General features: G+C 42.8%; 1 non-coding gene across 1 annotated transcript; it reads left to right on the top strand.

Moving 5' to 3' along the window:
- Positions 1-4,590: 4,590 nt before the first annotated feature.
- trnai-uau (transfer RNA isoleucine (anticodon UAU)) lies at positions 4,591-4,684 on the top strand. The gene is made up of 2 exons: positions 4,591-4,628; positions 4,649-4,684. It is a non-coding gene; the product is annotated as a tRNA-Ile (tRNA).
- Positions 4,685-8,339: the final 3,655 nt, after the last annotated feature.

The raw sequence follows: 8,339 nt of genomic DNA, 5'->3' as shown, positions 1-8,339 counted from the left end.
AACTTAAAGAAGGGTAACTTTCAAGGTATGAGGCGTGAATTGTCTAGGATAGATTGGCGAATGATACTTAAGTGGTTGACTGTGGATGGGCAATGGCGGACATTTAGAGACCGCATGGATGAACTGCAACAATTGTACATTCCTGTCTGGCGTAAAAATAAAAAAGGGAAGGTGGCTCAGGGAACATTAAGACGGATTGCAAAAGTTTCTATAGATATGTAAAGAGAAAAAGGTTAATAAAGACAAACCTAGGTCCCCTGCAGTCAGAATCAGGGGAAGTTATAACGGGAAACAAACAAATGGCGGACCAATTGAACAAGTACATTGGTTCGGTATTCACTCAGGAGGACACTAACAACCTTCCGGATATAAAAGGGGTCAGAGGGTCTAGTAAGGGGGAGGAACTGAGGAAATCCTTATTAGTCGGGAAATTGTGTTGGGGAAATTGATGGGATTGAAGGCCGATAAATCCTGATGGACTGCATCCCAGAGTACTTAGGGAGGTAGCCTTGGAAATAGCAGATGCATTGACAATCATTTTCCAACATTCCATTGACTCTGGATCAGTTCCTATCGAGTGGAGGGTAGCCAATGTAACCCCACTTTTTAAAAAAGGAGGGAAAGAGAAAACAGGGAATTATAGACCGGTCAGCCTGACATCGGTATTGGGTAAAATGATGGAAACAATTATTAAGGATGTCATATCAGCGCATTTGGAAAGAGGTGACATGATACGTCCAAGTCAGCATGGATTTGTGAAAGGGAAATCATGCTTGACAAATCCTCTGGAATTTTTTTGAGGATGTTTAGAAATAGTTGTCAAGGGAGAACCAGTTGATGTGGTATATTTGGACTTTCAGAAGGCTTTCGACAAGGTCCCACACAAGAGATAAATGTGCAAAGTTAAAGCACATGTGATTGGGGGTAGTGTGCTGACATGGATTGAGAACTGATTGTAAGACAGGAAGCAAAGAGTCATGGTAAATGGGTACTTTTCAGAATGGCAGGCAGTGACTAGTGGGGTACCGCAAAGTTCTGTGCTGGGGCCCCAGCTGTTTGGATTGTACATTGATGTTTTGGACGAGGGGATTAAATGTAGTATCTCCAAATTTGCGGATGACACTATGTTTGGTGGCAGTGTGAGCTGTGAGGAAGATGCTATGAGGCTACAGAGCGACTTGGATAGGTTAGATGAGTGGGCAAATGCATGGCAGATGAAGTATAATGGGGATAAATGTGAGTTTATTAACTTTGGTGGTAACTACAGAAGGACAGACTGTTATCTGCATGGTGACAGATTAGGAATAGGGGAGGTGCAACGAGACCTGGGTGTCATGGTTCTTCAGTCATTGAAGGTTGGCAAGCAGATACAGCAGGCGGTTAGGAAAACAAATGGCATGTTGGCCTTCATAGCGAGGGGATTTGATTACGAGGCAGCGAGGTGTTGCTACAGTTGCACAGGGCCTTGGTGAGGCCTCACCTGCAGAATTGTGTACAGTTTTGGTCTTCTAACCTGAGGAAGGACATTCTTGTTATTGAGGGAGTGCAGCGAAGGTTCACCAGACTGATTCCAGGGATGGCGGGACTGACCTATCAAAAAGACTGGGTCAACTTGGCTTGTATTCACTGGAGTTCAGAAGAATGAGAGGGGACCTCATAGAAACGTTTAAAATTCTGACGGGTTCAGACAGGTTAGATGCAGGAAGAAATTTCCCAATGCTGTGGAAGTCCAGAACCAGGGGTCACAGTCTAAGGATAAGGGGTAAGCCATTTAGGACCGAGATGAGGAGAAACTTCTTCAGCCAGAGAGTGGTGAACCTGTGGAATTCTCTACAACAGAAAGTTGTTGAGGCCAATTCACTAAATATATTCAAAAAGGAGTTAGATGTAGGCCTTACTACTCGGGGGATCAACGGGTATGGCGAGAAAGCAGGAATGGGCTACTGAAGTTGCATGTTCAGCCATGAACTCATTGAATGGCGGTGCAGGCTGGAAGGGCCGAATGGCCTACTCCTGCACCTATTTTCTATGTTTCTACGTTTCTATGTCCCCCCTCCCCCTCGTCTGTCTCTCTCTCTCTCTTTCAAAATCTCTGTCTCGCTTTCTTTCTTTCAGGACAGTCTCCTCTGCATCAAAACCACCATGTCTGTCTCTCTCTTTCTGTGACATGCACATAACTGTCTCCCCCTGCCTATCTATCTCTCTGTCACCTTTACCAAGTGTAAGATTTTGAAGGAGATCTTCTAGGCAAGAGTTGAGAAAATCGCGCAAATCTCCGACCTGAAGCACCCTTCTCTCGGGGATGCGTTGGATCTGTCAAAAGGCATTTTGACTGTCCCAGTGCCAGTTTTCGGCGCAATCACATCGCGCTCTGAGAAGCGCACTTGAGGGGCCTCGACGGTTGCGTGCTGACATCGTACGTGCCCTTTTGGAACTCAATTGTTGGAAGTTTGGCAAGCTCTCTGTTGCCATGTATTTCCATCAGTCTGAAACAGAACGTGACAAGTTGTCAATGGCGATTGCAATAATTATAAATCTTTCACAGCATGTTATGAAATTAATTTATTGAGCTTCATTTTAATTTAATAAATCCCGGAATGGGCATCGAACATGTGCCGACAAGGTGCGAGCGCTGCATCCTAACCACTAGGTGGCGGTCACAGGGGTGAGTAAACATTGATGTCGAGAACTCGTGAACCAGTCAGGCGGCTTTTGTGAGAATGTTTAAAGGGAGAATGTTCAAAGTAAACTCGTCGCAACAGCAATGAACTGCAATTAATAAAAACAGGCAATGCCTGTGTTTTACTCCGGCAGACATGGCGGAAATTAAACGGCGGAAGTTAACCTTTTTGAAGATTGAATGTCTTTTGGAACTGGCTCGTTTTATTAATTGTAAAACATATATTTAGCTTAAAAACTTGGATATTTCATTGCAGTCCTCTGCTGTTGCGACTTTACCAGAACAACAACAACAATTTAGCTCCCAGATTAATGCGTGGTAACCGCATTGGTTTCAATACTCACAAACTGGTGCTTTGGGATTACAATATCGGACCGTATCTGGATTGCATTGTTGACGCTTCACTTCAATCAAATTTAATCACAACGCCGTCATCAGAAAACTTTCCATAGATGCTGCCTGACTGGCTGAGTATATCCAACATTTTCTGATTTCATTTCAGATTTACAGGATTCGCAGTCCTTTGCTTCTGAAACTAAAAAGTAACATATGTTGACGTCATTGGGGATTAGAATGTCAGTCCCTTTCTGCACCGGCAAACGTGAGTCATGCGTGCTGTGTATCCTCCCTTCTGCCAGGTAAAGAACATCACTGAGTGGGTGCAGAACATTTTCAGGGGCGAAAAGGAGCAGCATAAGCCGTGATCTATGTGCTAACCAATGACATAAGGAAACAAGGGGATGAGTTCCTTTAATCAGAATTTCAGGTGCAATTGATGAAATTAATGAGCAGGACCACAAAGGAATTCTATGGATTATTCCCAGTGACCCGCGCTATTGAGTTTAGAAATAGCAACGTATGTCTGGATAAACGGTGCACGAGGTTGGGCTACAGAATCCTGGGGCATTGGGACCAGTTCTGGCGCAGGAGGGCCCTGTTCCAGTCGGTCGGGTTGTACATCAATAGAGCTTGGACCAATGCCCTCGCGGGAGGTTTAACAACTGGGGCGGGTGAGCGGTTGAACTAATTTGGCAATGGATTTGTGTACCAGGATGAAACATCTGTAGATGTTGTGATTATGCCTTTATTCACAAGTCCAGATGATTTTTATATTTTAATGATAGCAGTGAACGTGGCCTCAGACAGCGCACATCAGCCCATCCTTGGGAAACGATATACCCCGGTTCGGCGAAACCTTCCCTTACACTGAGCATAAGCAGAGAAAACACAGGCACAGCAGAATTTGCTGAGGACCGTAAGGAGTAAAATATTATTTGATCAGAGATAGCTCTAAATATATTTTGGTGTCTGTGTGTTAAGTTGCAAATTGTTCTGTCGGATATAAATATATTTTGTATATCTGTGTTAGTGTTTATGTATTTGAATACAACAAAGTTATTTATAATAGTATTGTGGAGCATCTGTATTTGTTATATATGTATTTTCTGTGTATATCTTTGTATCGATGTTAGCTGTAAACACCTCGCAAATAAACGTAAATACAATTATAGCACGGAGATACTTAGAGATAAATAATAAAGAAAACAGACATAAAAACAAATACATTTAGAATAAGACATATATGAACACAAATAATTTGATTATCAATGTTCCACACAATTTAATATAGAACTCACAGATAGATGCACAAATATATTTATAAATTTGCCGCACGGACATCCAAATTCATTACAAATAACAAAACATTATACAAAAAATAAAACACGTCTATGGCGAAAATCTATGGAGTCTCAATAACTGAAGGCTTCTTGCAGAGAGTCGGCTCAGACACGGTGGGATGAACGGCTTCCTTCTGTGTTGAATGATTCGATGATTCTTTGCCTTCTTCCTCGTAAGACAGATGGAACAGGCAGCTATACGATGGGAGCACTAAGAGCGCAGGCTGTGAAGCTCTAGTGGCGCAACCGGTTAGCGCGCGGTACTTATAAAGCAGTACAGGCCCGGGAAATGCCGAGGTTGTGAGTTCGAGCCTCACCTAGAGCAGCCAATGCTTTTGCATGTGATGTTTGTACTTTTCAGAGTTTGAGGCCGTTTCCTATTTATCCATCTCTCTTGTCTGTTGAGCCATGTACCAAGCTGCTGTCTGTCTCTCTTGCTGCAGTTATCTCAGTGTCAATCTGTGGGTTATTTCTGACTGAATACCCGTGCCTGTTCCCCACATGAAATAAATGAGGGGATCAAACGATTCCTCATCTGGCACAAGGGAGCGAATGAACCAACATTTATAAGAAGATATAGTTTATTGTAAATACAACAGTTCCTCTTGAGTGATATAGGTTCAATTATGTACAAAACCAAACTATGATCACAACGTGTTTCCAATAAGCCGCCTTTTAATATATTGTCGCAAGCGCTACCTTTGTAGATCAAGGAGTTTCATAATTAATAAACATAGAAATCAAGCAATGAAACGATAGAGATGGTTCTGAGAATGTGGAATGCCCTCTCCCAGAGCAACATTAAAAACAAGGTTTAAAAACTGGCAGCTTGCAGGAGGAAGGGAAGAGAGGAAAGCGAACCACAGAAAAGTCGCAGGAGTTTCGGAAGCTTCGGGCGTTTTTCTCTGACCACAGCATAGTTGCGCACGGCACGTATATTGTTGCTGTTAAATATGAATAAAATGCTACGTTTGTTTGCAGCTGTTTCTGTTTCTGTCCCTTTTAACTAATTCTTAATTCCATTTGTCTGCAATGATTCCATAAATCTTCATATCCTTGCCTAACAAAAATCGATCAATGCGAAACTTGAAAATGTCAATTGCCCCAACCTCGATAGATTTTTAGGGGAGGAATTATAAGACAGGTTGAATAGGCAGCTGTATGGTGGAAGCACTAATTCCACACAGCATCAGCACATAATTCCAGCGACGGAATTGGATATGGCGCAGTACTTATATGACAGTATAAACACCTAGAAAGCCGAGGTTGTGAGCTCGAGCCTCATCTAGTACAGCTGATCGCTTTGCTTGTGACATTTCGACAGTAATCGAAGGTACAATTGATGTATCCCCAAATGTTACCTACATATTCACTGTGTTATTCCAGCACACAATATTGCAACGGAGGATGAAAAATTTACATATATGTGGGATGGAGTAGAGGCGTTTTGACATTTAATCAATAACTCTGATGTAAATAATAATGGGCCGGAAAAACACTCGATTTCAAAGAGAAGATATGTAAACGCATTGGTTATCTCCACATAATTCCTGCACCACATTCAAAAGAAACAATGATTTTCCTGAACATTTCACTAAAAATGTTGTGCTCAGTTTTGCAATGTCTCGTGCATTGGACTTCTCGCTGATTCAGTTCCATAGAAACATTCAAACTTATGAATTCGATTCCCATCAAAGTCCAAATGTAAATTAATAGAATGGTTACCGCACAGCAGGAGGCCATTCGTCCCATCGAGAGCGTGCCAGCTCTCAACTAGTTCCTCTCCCCGGTCCTCTCCCCATAGCCCTGCAGGATAGGATTGGCTGGTTCCGAGGCTGGAAAGTAATTGTTTTCAGCAAACCACAACTGTCTGCGATAGCCGGAAGGTTTAATGTTTTGGGCCTGAAATCCACTCAGGTTTACCTGCTCGCTGCTACACTGTTTGAAGCTCCGTTCAGTGCTTGAATAAGTAAGAGCTGTAGCTGCCGGGCTGCATTTCCATCTCGCAGAGCCTGAGAGATCTGCCAGGGCGGGAGGCACGTTTAAACTGTCGCCCAATTATCGTTTACACTTTTACAACATTTCAAGTGAGCAAAAGGATTCCCCTCATGCTGCAATGATCTTTTCTGTTATTGTCTTCGCATGCTTCTTTCTATCTCTCCCTGTCTCTGCCTCTTATATTTCTCTGCTTTTCGCTGATTGGGTTCACACTTTTAAATGGACTGCCTGGGCTGATCTAACCAGCAACAAGGTCAGCAATTGGTATCGAAAGACGTGGACTATAGGACAGGAATGGTGTAAATTAGGGGCAAATATCCTCACAGATATGTCCCTTCGCGCTCGCAGTGAAATAAAGCAGCACCGAATATAGTTGTCTTAACGTAGAGTGTGCCTTAACTGGATGCCGACACAGACGACAATATAAAGCTATTAATGCTTCAAAAACTTATTTGATAATACAGGTCACGTTTCAAAACTAGTTTTGTAAAGACATTCCAATATTGTTGCATTGGAATAGTCAGCAATGCTCGCACGGCAGTTGGATGCCAGTTGGAAAGCTGGCTGAAAGAACATGCAGAACATTGACCTTCTGCTGAGTAGACCATGAGCCTTCATCTTGAAAATGGTTCTCCATTCCCACTAAGAGGGGATTAAGCATCATGGGAGTTGGATGGGACTCTGCCCACGTGTATAGCAGGATGTGTAGGGGGCATTTACCCTTCCTTAAAGAACAGTAATGACTCAGTTCCAGAATTAGCTCGCACCACTCGCAATTCGGCCCAAGGATGAGCCGAGCCGATCACGTGGAGTTACTACAATTCTTCCAGTCACTAAATTCAGTTGGCATATCAAGAAAAACGTAAGAAATCACCGTGACTTAGTCATTGAGCGCGCAGCATAATGGATAAGGTATTTATTTCTGGTATGTACCATAATGGTACCAGGAAATTACAGTTTTGATGAGATTTGGACTCAAAGCCTAATTTATGTAATATTCAGTCAAATGCTTGGAAGGTTTATCAGCAACAAACGCTTAACAAAGTAAATTGACACAATCGATTTGCACTCCATCGACTTAACCTCTCGTCTGCCATCTAGCACAACTCAACTATTCCATTTCAGGCTTTTTGCATCCATACAGAATTACGCTGCAACAAGTCCCTGTCACGACGTGTGCTGCCCGTGCACCCAGATCGACAATGTTGAAAATGTACAATCAGCTTCTGTAAGCAAACGGCCTTCAGTTACTATAGGATGCCTGGGAACTGTCTCCTCAAAAGATGAGGTGCGGGCCCCTTTTAAATAGACCAGGCAGCCTGGCCAAGCCGGTTTCAAAATGACCAATATCGAACTCTCTACAGTTAGACCACATTAGGAGCACTGTATGCAATTCTGGTCGCCATATTATAAAATAAACTAGCAAGACACTGGATAGGGTGCAGAGAAGATGGTATAATATCAGGAAAGAATCGACAAGCTCAATTTATTTTGTCATGAAATGAGAAGTCTGAGTGGTGAACTAATAGAGCTCCTTAATATCTTGAAAGGTTTTGATAGAGTAGATACAGAGTGGTTCCACTTGTGGGGAAAGTATGACACAAAGATTAGTGGGAGAGTGGGTGTTTAGAGGACACAGAGAGGTTGTATCGAGATTTAGACAGGTTAAGCCAATGGGTAAGGTTTAGCAGATGGAATACAATGTCGGAAAATGTGAAGTCATCCACCTTGGATTAAAACAGTAAAAGGGAATATTATTTGAATGGGGAGGAATTACAACATGCTGCGGTGCAGAGGGACCTGGGGGTCCTTGTGCATGAATCGCAAAAAGTTAGTTTGCAGGTGCAGCAGGTAAACAGGAAGGCGAATGGAATGTTAGTCTTCATTGCGAGAGGGATGGAGTGCAAAATCAGGGAGGTACTGCTGCAACTGTATAGGGTATTGGTTTAGGCCGCACCTGGAATACTGCATGCAGTTGTGGT

Source organism: Pristiophorus japonicus, unplaced genomic scaffold (assembly GCF_044704955.1).
Source record: "Pristiophorus japonicus isolate sPriJap1 unplaced genomic scaffold, sPriJap1.hap1 HAP1_SCAFFOLD_225, whole genome shotgun sequence".
In the NCBI taxonomy this organism is placed as follows: domain Eukaryota; kingdom Metazoa; phylum Chordata; class Chondrichthyes; family Pristiophoridae; genus Pristiophorus; species Pristiophorus japonicus.
This window is presented reverse-complemented; position numbering and strand designations above follow the sequence as displayed.